The sequence below is a fragment of the Nilaparvata lugens genome, chromosome 8 (genome assembly GCF_014356525.2).
Source record: "Nilaparvata lugens isolate BPH chromosome 8, ASM1435652v1, whole genome shotgun sequence".
Classification (NCBI taxonomy): Eukaryota; Metazoa; Arthropoda; class Insecta; order Hemiptera; family Delphacidae; genus Nilaparvata; species Nilaparvata lugens.
In genome coordinates, this window is record NC_052511.1 from 2,896,907 (window position 1) to 2,908,684 (window position 11,778).

General features: G+C 35.2%; 1 protein-coding gene across 1 annotated transcript in view; it reads left to right on the forward strand.

Moving 5' to 3' along the window:
• LOC111049903 (glutamate-gated chloride channel) overlaps positions 1 to 11,778 on the forward strand; it is a gene marked incomplete in the record, with an annotated part of 235,061 nt that overhangs the window by 43,029 nt on the left and 180,254 nt on the right.

The window sequence follows — 11,778 nt, forward strand, 5'->3', positions numbered from 1 at the left end:
ATTTTGATTCATTAGCGGTTCCACACTGTAAATATTTCGGCTCAATTCTTCAAAACGGAAACTCTCCATTTCAAAAGTGTAATAATATTCCATCTCTATTCAAATTATTTTGAAAGATTTTAAGCTCCTGAACGTCTGTATTTAGCTTGTTTTGGAAGACTTTGAACATTTCCAAACAATTTTGAAATGTTATCTTAATTTGGGAGAGGAAAGTACAAGGAGTTTCCTTAGTTCTTCTCATTCAGTCAGAGCTTTCTTGTGAAAATTATGAATAATAATGATCTTCCTATGGATATCTCCATCCCTGTCTGATTTGTTTTGAAAGGTGTCTGCCGTTTTATGAGTTTGAACTGATAAACGTACGTTGTTTCAAATATTTCCAATCTTTCTATGGATATCTCCATCTCTCTCTGACTTGATTTGAAAGATGTCGGTTGTTTTATGAATTTTCACTCAACATTGGCCAATAACATTATTTATTAAGATTCACAGCACGTATACAATTTGAAAAATCAAGAACATGGACAATACAGAATAAATTATTCACACTAAGTCTGTAAATATACATACATTTCTGTATTCTAAAGTTCCAGCTGTAGGTAATTTAGAATGTTGATAAATATTCTCACTCGATGAATTTTAAGATTGAGAATCGAAATTGATAAACATAGGTTGTTTCAAATATTTGCAAGCTTGTTATGATCCTACTGAGCAAGCTCCTTGAAAACAGAGTAGAACAGAGTGAAAATTCTGGAATATTTTTCCATTTCGTACTTCATTACGGTAGGTAGGTAGTTTATTTCCCACTTCCGTATCAACCGAAGTTCTCTATTGAAAATGGGCCTACTTATTTGTTCTATTCAGATATCCATACTTTATCCCCAGCGTTATCGATTTTAATTTCTTAATTCTTTCAGAAATGAAGCCTATTCCAACCTATGAACTATCATAGATATTAGTTCCTTCACATTTCTACAATATTTATAGCAGTGAATTAAAAGCTCTCAGGTTAGTATCAGCCGTTCTGTATTGTTACGGGTTTCTATACTAATAAAACACTTGAGGCGATTTATACTGATTAGATTTATTACTTACAGCACTATAACACACGGACGTAAACTGGAAACAACTATAAACTGATTACTACCTAATAAATCACACTGTATTATCACAAGCTTACGTTTGCTAATATAAATAACTACTGTATGAGAATAACTGTTCAATAATAAAATGTTAAAATAACTACAAAAGTCTATTATCACTCTAATATCTGTCACGATAATATTACCACTTTTTCACTAAAAGTGCGAGATAAATTAATTTTAACACGGCACTTTATCGAAGACGGAGAGGTCCGATGCTCTATCCTCCACTAATCACTCCCACTTTGGTAGAGAGTTAGTGGGGAGAATATTTTTAATATTCTTTCCGAAGAATGGACATTGATATGTCCAAACCTCCGCCAATTTATGTAGATGCATAACAATATAATTATTATCTATAGTTATTATATTACAAATTGCTTTTTCATATCATATACAGTTCAATAATTATTTTCTTAGTCTATATCATGTAAATTCATCTATAATTTTGCTGTATTGTAAGCTATTGTATATAAGTGTATAAGACAGTATATATTGTAATCTACATAAATAAAGTACTCAATCAATCAATCAATCAATCAACCACTACCTAGCAGTATTCTCCTTCTTTTGTGTCTGAGTGAGAGAGCTTTGTAACGCGACGCGGCAACACTCCCCTCCATCTATTGCTGGCAATGTTCCAAGTAGTGTACTGGTCAGCTGGTATATTGGTTTGTGTATGTTACAGAGATGTTTTCATCACAAGAACATGAAGCAAAATGACACGGCGCATCCAATTGTGCGCAGGATGTCCATCTGTGTCCACGCTACAAACTGTGGATGGAGAAATGGGTTTCTCCTCTTCATGTTAAGAGTAATTTATCTCGCACTTTAGTCTGTCACAATGGGAAGAAACGAGTAATAGCACTGTAGTTTGTCAACTAGCTCCAGACTGCACACGCGCCATTTTATAGGCTCAGCAGAACCATCTAGAAGGTGGAGAATACAGTGTTCCAGAACTCTCCAGAATGGCCTGGAGGTGTGGCGATCCGACCAATTACAGTGATTGTTGATTAGCAGAAGGTTCCAGAACGCGCTTGTCATTGGTCGATGACTCCCTGCATCAAGACATGAACTCACGGGAATGATCTAGAACAGTGGTCGCTAAACAGTCGATCGCGAGCTACCGGTAGCTCGTGGGGTAGTTTTTGGTAGCTCACAAAAATTCTTGGGTTGACAGCCATGCATTGAGAAACATTGCTAGTAAATTTCGAATTTCTCACAGATATAACTGAGAAGTTGAATGATTTAAATTTGCAGCTTCAAGGGAAATATAAGGAAATCGGTGGAATGATTTCAACTGTAACACCGTTTTCCAAGAAGCTCGAGATGTGGTAGAATAATGTCGTCCTGTTTGAATATAAACACTTTTCCAGTCTGAAGAAAATCAATAACGAGAAAAATCCTTCACAGCACCTCAGCAATAACTAAGAATACGTTACAGTTCAGACTTGAGACAACAGTTTGATCAACGATTTCAAGATTTTAAAAGCATATAGAATATGGTACAATTCGTCAACTCTCCTTTTGTAAAGATCGATGCAGAAGATTTTGCAGCTTGTGTTGTAAAACATTCTGGTGGAGAACAGGCTTCAGTTGAAATGGAATTTATGGATTTTAAAAATGATCTTGTCTCTCAGATCACGTTTTACAACTGAAAATATTTGGCCTCAAGTCCCCAAAGAAAAATATCCAATTATTATTCAAGTTGCATTGAGGTTGAAAGCCATGCTCAGCTCTACCTACTTGTGTGAATCATCTTTTTCAAGTATGAAATTCATGAAAAATCGATATAGGAACATTTTTGGATAACTGCATCAGAATGGCGGCTACAGCGTACACTCCAAACATCAATAAAATATTGATGGCCAAAAAGATTTCCACTTCTCTCATTGAAATTAATGCACATTTCAACTTTTGTTATACTTTTTGCTATGAGATAAGTAGATTCCAACAATAGAAATGTACCTTTATAGGCAATAAAAAATACTTTCTTCATTCTAATATTGCTTGGTAGCTCACTAGAAGATTTATAAATGCTATTCCAGCTCACAGGCTCATCAGTTTGGCGACCACTGATCTAGAACGATCCAGCAGCCCCCCCCCTGCCACCTCATTGTTGTTTAATATGAACCCCTCGCCCCCTGCCATACTTCAAAAGGCCTCATCCATAACACTATTAAAAGAACGTTTCCGGTATTCCATTCAAAATTCTATTCTTTATCCCCAGCTCTATCGATTTTAATTTCTTGATTCCTTCAGTAATAAAGCCTACTCCAACCTATAACCTATTATCGATATTAGTTCCTTCACATTTCTACAATAATTTATAGCCAGTATAGGCCTAGGCCTACTTAAGCACGCAACCAAACATTCTTTAACCAAGGTTCGTAGTAATCTATAGCTCTATAGATGTTGGGCCATTCTGTTATAAATATGTAGTTCATAGCTATAAATATAGAGGGCTTAAACTGACCAGCCTTTTCTGGTGCGTGCTGTGCGTTTACACAAAAATAGAAAATATAGGCTATGTCTGCCCTTGCGTGTTTCAAAACTACATTTCCTACTTCTTCGTCTTCGTCTTCTTCTTCTCCGTCTTCTTCTATTTCTTCTTCCTCTTATTTTTCATCAACTTATTTATCGTTGTCTTCTTCTACTTCATCTCCGTCTGCTTCCTCCTCTTCTTCATCAACTTCTTCCTCCTCTTCTTCTTCTTTTTCTTCATCTTTATCTCCATCTTCTTCTTACTCTTCTTTCCATCCTCTCCTTTTTCTTCTTTTCGATCAACTTCTTTCTCATTTTCTTGTTCTTCTTCTCCTCCTCCTTCTCCATTTTCTCTCTCTACTTCTCCTCCTTCTTCTTCTTCATCTTCTTCTTTTTCTCCTCCTCATTCTTCATTTCCTCTCTCTACATCTCCTCTACTTTTTCATCTTCATCTTCTTCTCCTCCCAATTTATAGAAGAGAAACTCTATTCCTCTTCTCTCTCAAACTTGTACGAGAAAAATTAATCCAAACTCTTCTAATTTCTAACCACCTCCAAGTTCTTCTTTCTCTCCTTCTTCTGTATCTCTTTATTCTGCTACTTTGTGTTCTCCTTCTTCTCTTCTTAGCATTCGTATTCTTCATCTTTTTTTCCTCGTCTTCTTCTTCTCTGCTTTGGATAAGTTGTTTTCGTAGCCAACTTGATATGGCTCAATCCAATAAAGCCTGTAGAGGTTTGTTTCTAATTTATCCAATCCAGAATTGAAGAGACTTGAAATGTTGTCAAAAATCCACTTTATTTAAATAAAAGTTAATATTCTACAGGAGCATGCTTCCGTGTGTGCTCACACGATGTGTGAAGGCATGCTCCTATAGAATATTAATTTTTCCTCCACCTACTGTATAAAGTACTTACTTTACTCCCTGAAACATAATACTAAAGTGTCACTTTTTCGCTCTCGGTAGTAAAAAACAGAGAAACTCCCTAGGGAGGAAAAGTGACTCCATTTAAATAACATGGGAAGCATCTCTATTTTAAAACTTATATTGTAATAGGTTAGAAGGTCTAAGCTCAGATGAGAAAGCATAATAGAGGTGTCTGTCATTGAGTTAACTGAATTCAATACCACAACCAGAAATTTGATCAACTCATAAAATATATGTTTGTATGATATTATATTCTTAATATTAGTAGACGATAAAAATTTATACAATTTTAAAAATATTTTATTCTATTCAAAATACCAGCCAACAAATATTTTTGACCTGCAATTCAAATCTGAGCCGCGTGATCTGGAGTCAGCCATTTTTGGTAGACGCCCATCTGATATAATTGTTACAACTTTTGCTGATAGATAGCGCAATCGGCAGTGCCAATCAGACGACCGGTTTTTAGGTTTCAGATTTTAGGTTATGTTGTTAGGAAACATTGTCACCAATACGTAAGTTATTAAAATTATATTATTTGCAGTTTCTATAAAAAAATGTAGATGGAGGAAAAATGTTGTGTACATCACGAGCGAAAAATACGTTTTCTCCCTCGGGAAAATTGTTGCCCTCGGCTTCGCCTCGGGCTTCAAACTTTTTCCCACAGGGAGAAAAAGTCGTACTTTTCACTCTAGATATACAAATAACTATTTATTTGAATAAAGTGGATTTTCGACAACATTCCAAGTCTTTTCAATTATGGAAATGTTCCACAACATCAATATTTACGCTACAAACTTGATTATCCAATCCATCTGTTAGTGCCCTAATTCTATAAATTATTCTATAATTGCTCACTATATTAAGGTCCACGACAGTATTATAATGATAGGTTATAATGACAGTATTTGATTGGTGTTGCTTCCCTCGTCTATCATTCGACAAAGCAGATAGCGCTATCCTTTTCTAGCTCCCCAACGTTGCTAGATCGTTTTTCAACAATGTAGAAATATATCTTTCAACAAAATATGCAATCTCATCTATGAAGATTAATTTTTCGATCATACAGATATATATCATGTCGAATACAATATAAACGATTATTTAAAACAAGATTGAGCAGTTGATATTACACAGATATACCGGTATCAGCTACCCTCTACATAGAAGCCACAGTATCGACAACGCTGTTCTCCTATCTTTCTTCAATGCCATTACATCATGGAGCCCACTGTAGTCGATAGGAATGTGAGAAGTAAGTCTCGAAATAGTACAGTTAAAAGAAGTTCTATCAGAAAGAAGCCTATTCTACGAACAAGTGGGCGATTAATTGAGGAAAGCCTGAAAATAGCTTTCTGATCATGAATATTGATGAATGTGATGACGATATTGAATAGATTGTAAGAAATGTTATCTTTTAAACCTACACTTTCCAACTCTGCGATTGACTATAGTGAGATTTATATTGAATAACATCGGTGTTGCTATCCTTGTCTATCATTCAACACAGCGGATATCGCTATCTCTTTCTCGCTTTGCTCTGTTGCCTGATTGTTTTTCAAAAATGTAGGTTCAATTATTAATTAACAAAATATTTCAACCTAATTATGAAAATTCGTTATGAAATTATTGAGAAATATAGTTTGTTGCTTAATGAAATATGATTGATTTTTTAAAATCTGATTGAACATTCAATATTTAATCAATAAACCTGTATCAGCCACTCTCTATAGAAGGCATTGACAAGACAGAGGATCGGCAACGTTGTTCTCATATCTTTCTCCACTGCCATTATAATGTGGACCCCACTATATCATCCGACAAAGCAGATAGCGCAATCCTTTCCAAGCTCCGCAACGTTATTAGAACGTTTATTACAAAAATAATAAACAGAATATTTCACCTCAAAATGTTTTTCGACGGACGAAAAATAAATGATAATTTTCAACAAGAATTAACAGCTACTTCATCGGAAATACAGGTATCAGCTGTCCTCTATAGAAGGCAGTGACATAGTGAGGACGTTATAATGGCAGTGGACAAAAATAGGAGAAAAACTTTGCCGGTCATCTGTCTTGTCAATGCCTTCTATAGACGGTAGCTGATACAGGTTTATTGATGTAATATTAAAACTGTTCATTCTCGTTTAAAATAATCAAATATATTCTATTAAAAAATATTATATTTTTCAATGATTTCATATAAATTTACATGATTAAGATGAAATATTTTGTTAATTAATTATTAATTCTACATTGTTGAAATACGATCTGGCAACTGAGCAAAGGGAGAAAGAGATAGCGCTATCCGCTTTGTTGAATGATAGACAAGGATAGCAATACCATTGCTAATCAAACACTGCGAAACGTGAATCTTAACATAGTATCACAATAGCAGCCGAGCTGAGAACTCCACCCACAAATAATACTTGACGCCTCGTGATTGGTCCGATTTCTTTAGGTTTCGTTACAAGCCACGCCACAGCCAATCACAGGCGAGCAATGCCCATTAACACTGATTCACCAAGCAGTTTCCAAATTCACCGATAGATGTCGTTAGCTACTGGCTCGTTCTCCTGTGGGATATTGTAGACAAGATGAAACTATAGTGAGGTCCACGTTATAATGGAAATATTTGATAAACATTGGTATTTCTATCCTTGTCTACCATTCGGCAAAGCTGATAGCGCTATCCTCGTCTCGCTCCACAACGTCCAAGGGTATAATTGAAAAATTGACAAACTGTAAACTTGACCTATTGAAATATTGAAGAATAAGTCCAGTGGTTCAGACGTGATGATGCGTTATTCATGAATTTCCTATCCCGTACGTGATTAAGCCAATTCTTTCCTTTATTATATTACAGACTAGCAGGTAACCCGTGCTCCGCAAGGGTCCATTAGAAACTTGAAAAACTGAAATCTTTATGGAATTATAATAGGCCCATAACCATACACGGTAAATTGATAATCTATAGGCCTAAATATGGAAAATTTCAAGTTAATCAGTCCAGTAGTTCAGGTGTGATGATGAATTCGTGAATTTCCTATCCCCCACATGTATAAGCTAATTCTTTTCGTTATCATATTTTAGAGTATTTAAAATATATTTCCTGGACGAATAATATAAAATTGATTATTTTTAACAGGAATGAACAGTTAATATTCCATCAAATATACCAATATCAGAGTTATCCTCTGTTGTAGGCAGTGGAAGGCAAATAATCGGCAACGCTGATGCAAAAGTTGAGTTGAGTTTCTGGGAAGTGATCTAATAGCTAATGCAGTAATTCGGGGGGAATTCCCATGAAGCAAAGTAACAGAGGACACCAAGGTAGTGACGTCATCGCGAACCCGTTGCTTAGCAACCGACGAGATACACCACTCAAGGGTCACCAGTGACTGTTGGATATTTCTCAGTTATTTGCATTGTTTGATCAAAGCTCATGCGTTTTATTTATACTGTTTTGATGCTTCGGGAGTTCGGAACCCCCCTTGGAGTGTTATCGGGGTACTACCGTAGAGGAAAGATAGTATAAGAAGTAATGGTATAGGTCGTTTATGTTTCAAACTTTCTCTAATTAAGAGTTAAAGCTCACTAATTCACTTGCCTATACGTTTCATTGACACTGTTCCCACGCTTCGAGAGTTCGGATGACTGATAGATACTTCTTAGCTATATCTGCATTGTTCACTCATGTGTTTTATTTCCATTGTTTTGATGCTTCAGGAGTTCGGAGCCCACCTAAAAGGTATTCTACCATTGAGAAAGGATACCAGTAGAAGATGTCCCATTGTATAGATCGTTTATGCTCCAAACTTAAAACTGATTTTTCAACTCAAGCCAATTACTATAGTCAGGTAAAGTGGACCTCGGATTTCGAGTTTTCGCTGGTGTAGTTATTTTTTCATAGGGCGAAGCATTCGCAATTTTCTTCGTAAAGGTAAGCTACTTGCTGTGGTAGTGGTTCCAATTCTCACCGCTTCATACATACAGTTGCAGCGCTAGTGTCTCTCCCATATATATACTTATAGTGATAAGAAGGAGGTGATAAGAATATATATACTTATAATGAGGTCCACGTTATAATGGCAGTGTTTGATTAGCAATAGTATTGCTATCCTTGTCTGTCATTCAACAAAGCGTAGAGCGCTATCTCTCTCTCGCTTTGCTCTGTTGCCAGATCGGCTTTTAACAATGTAGAATTAATAATTAATTCACAAAATATTTAACCTTAATTATGAGATTATTGAAAAATACAATTTCTTGCGAGGATGAACAATTAATATTACATTAATAAACCTGTATCAGCTACCGTCAAGAAGGCGGTAGCCTTCACTGACTAGACAGTGAGGATCGGCAACATTGTTCTCCTATCCTTCTCCACTGCCATTATAACGTGGACCTCACTATATCGACTACTGTCTATTGTACTGTTTAGGCCGGATGAGAGTGTGAGAACGGCACAGTGTGAGAGACTACCAGCGTTACATAGCTTCACAAAAAGGAACTATTAGAACTATTGGCTTCTGAAATTTAAGTATGGTGAATTTAATGTATGATTCGAGAGCCCTGATTAACGTTAATAAATATGCTCTATCTAGAAGTACCACTCTCAACCTTGGTAATTTTGATACATGAAAATATAGAATTTCTATCATTTTTATGAGAAAGATGTTGACAATTTAATTTTCCAGAAACTGAGCATTGAATATTGGAATTCGGGAATACATCCACAGTACTTGTAAAAGACTTCTACAGAAAGTAAATTATTTCGAATCCCCTGCAATACCATTTACAGAAATACTGTACTCTTATTCATCCATGGAATTTTGGATGTTATTCGAGGAGGCAAAAAAATAGAATTTTATGTTCTATGAGAAAATGTAGTCAATTAAAATGTAGTTCTAGCAAATGGGCAATGGGCAATGGGCAATACATCTACTAGCAAAAGACTTCTACAAAAAATACATCATTGTATTCTCATGGAATTTTGGATGTTATTCGAGGAGCAAAAAAATAGAATTTTATGTTTTATGAGAAAATGTAGTCAATTAAAATGTAGTTCTAGCAAATGGGCAATGAACATTGGAATCCAGCAATACATCTACTAGCAAAAGACTTCTACAAAAATACATCATTGTATTCTCATGCGATACTATTTACAGAGATAGGCTACTGTATTTTCTTATTCATTCATGGAATTTCAGATGTTATTCAAGAAGACAATAAAGCTTTCTGACTTACTATTCCTCAGTTTTCTTAAGTAGTTTGCTGACAAAAATATGTCTTCAAACACGATTCTTGGTGAGAGGAAAACATGTGAATTTATAGCAGGAACTTGACAGAGCAACGCATTAACAATACACAAGTCATAGCCACGACAGACGAGGCGCATAAAATAGACTGGTCAAGGTTGAAGAGCTCATTTTGCTGCTATTTTCAAAGTCAATCCATCCTGATCGTTATAACTAGACAATTCTAAAAGTACTCAATCACATTTCACAACAATTCAACCTACACTTTTCCATCTACTTCATCTCTTTCTCTTCTCTTTATTTTTGTTCTTCCTCTTTATCATCTTCTCAATCATATTTCTCAACCAATTCCTCCCACACTTTTTCTTCTATTCCGTCATCTTCTTCTTTTCTCTTCTCTTTCTTTTCGTTCTTCCTCTTCATCATCTTCTCAATCATATTTTTCAAACAATTCCTCTCTCATTTTTTCTTCTACTCCTTCATCTTTTCTTCTCTTTCTTCTTGTTCTTCTTCTACATCATCTTCTCAATCATATTTCTCAACCAATTCCTCCCACATTTTTTCATCTGCTTCTTCATCTTTTCCGTCTTTTCTCTTCTCTTTTTCTTCTTCATCATCTTCTCAATCATATTTCTCAACCAATCCCTCCCACACTTTTTCTTCTACTCCTTCATCTTCTCCTTCTTTTCTCTTCTCTTTCTTTTTGTCCTTCTTCATCATCTTTTTTTTCTCTTATTATTCTTCCAACATATAAAAGAAGAGCTCTGTATTCTTTCAACTTCTAATACCCTCTAACCTCTTGTTTCCCATCTCATACTTTGTCTTCTTCTATCTCTTACCTTTTTTTTGGATTTCATCCTCACAACCTATTCTCTGCTTCTTTATTCATTTATTTCTTGCTGCTTTCTATCTTTTTCATTTCTCTCCCCCTCCCTCTCTCAAAATATTACATTTTCGATTTATTTTCAGAAAATACATTACAGTTTCTCAAGTGGTTTGAACAGATCTATAACTGGATAACTCCGGTTTTGACTGGACTCTAAGCACTAACCAAATAGCCGATAGAAGTACTTCTGGTTCAACTGAATTATTGACAATATTTAACAATTATTGAAAATATTCGAAAATTATTGACAATATTCGACAATATTGCAATATTTGACAATTATGATAATATTTGACAATTATTGACAATATTTGACAATTATTGACAAAAGTTCTTTCCTACTTTCGACTTGAGTCTTGCCTTGGAGAAAATATAGCATAAGCAGATATCCCATGGTATAGGTCGTTTAGGTTGTTTCGAGTTTCAAGCCGATTTTATTTCAACTCAAGCCAATTTCTGTAGACTACATTGTTACTGTTTTGGCCAGGTGGGAGTAAAGGAATTGCACAGTATGAGACAACGTTGTTATATCGTTTTTCAGGGAAAATTCACTATCATTCACAAAAAAGATTATTAATTAAAACAAAATATTCCATCTCAATCATGAAAATGTATCATTTAATCATTGAAACATATATTTTGTTGCTTACTATTTGAGTATGTATACTGGAGTCCACGTTATAATGACAGTATTTGATCATCATTTTGTTGCTATCCTAGTCTATCATTCGACAAAGTAGATAGAGCTATCCTCTTCTACTTCCAAAAGGATAGCGCTATCTGTTTTGTTGAATGATAGACAAGGATAGCAGCACCAATGTTGTTGATCAAATACTGCCATCATAACATGGATTTCACTAGTATATTTTGAGTGTGTTCTTCATATCGTGCCTCTGCCTCAGAACATATCGTGATAGATCCACCTGAAAGACTGAGTTGAACTTTGCGTATCATTGTGTAACAGTAGCCAGCTATTAATAGATACGGCAGCATTGGCCTACTAACATTGTGCTCTGCTTGAGCTTAGAGCACTGCTATCATAGAGTTGACAAATTTAGACTACTTGCCTCTCTATACCTACATG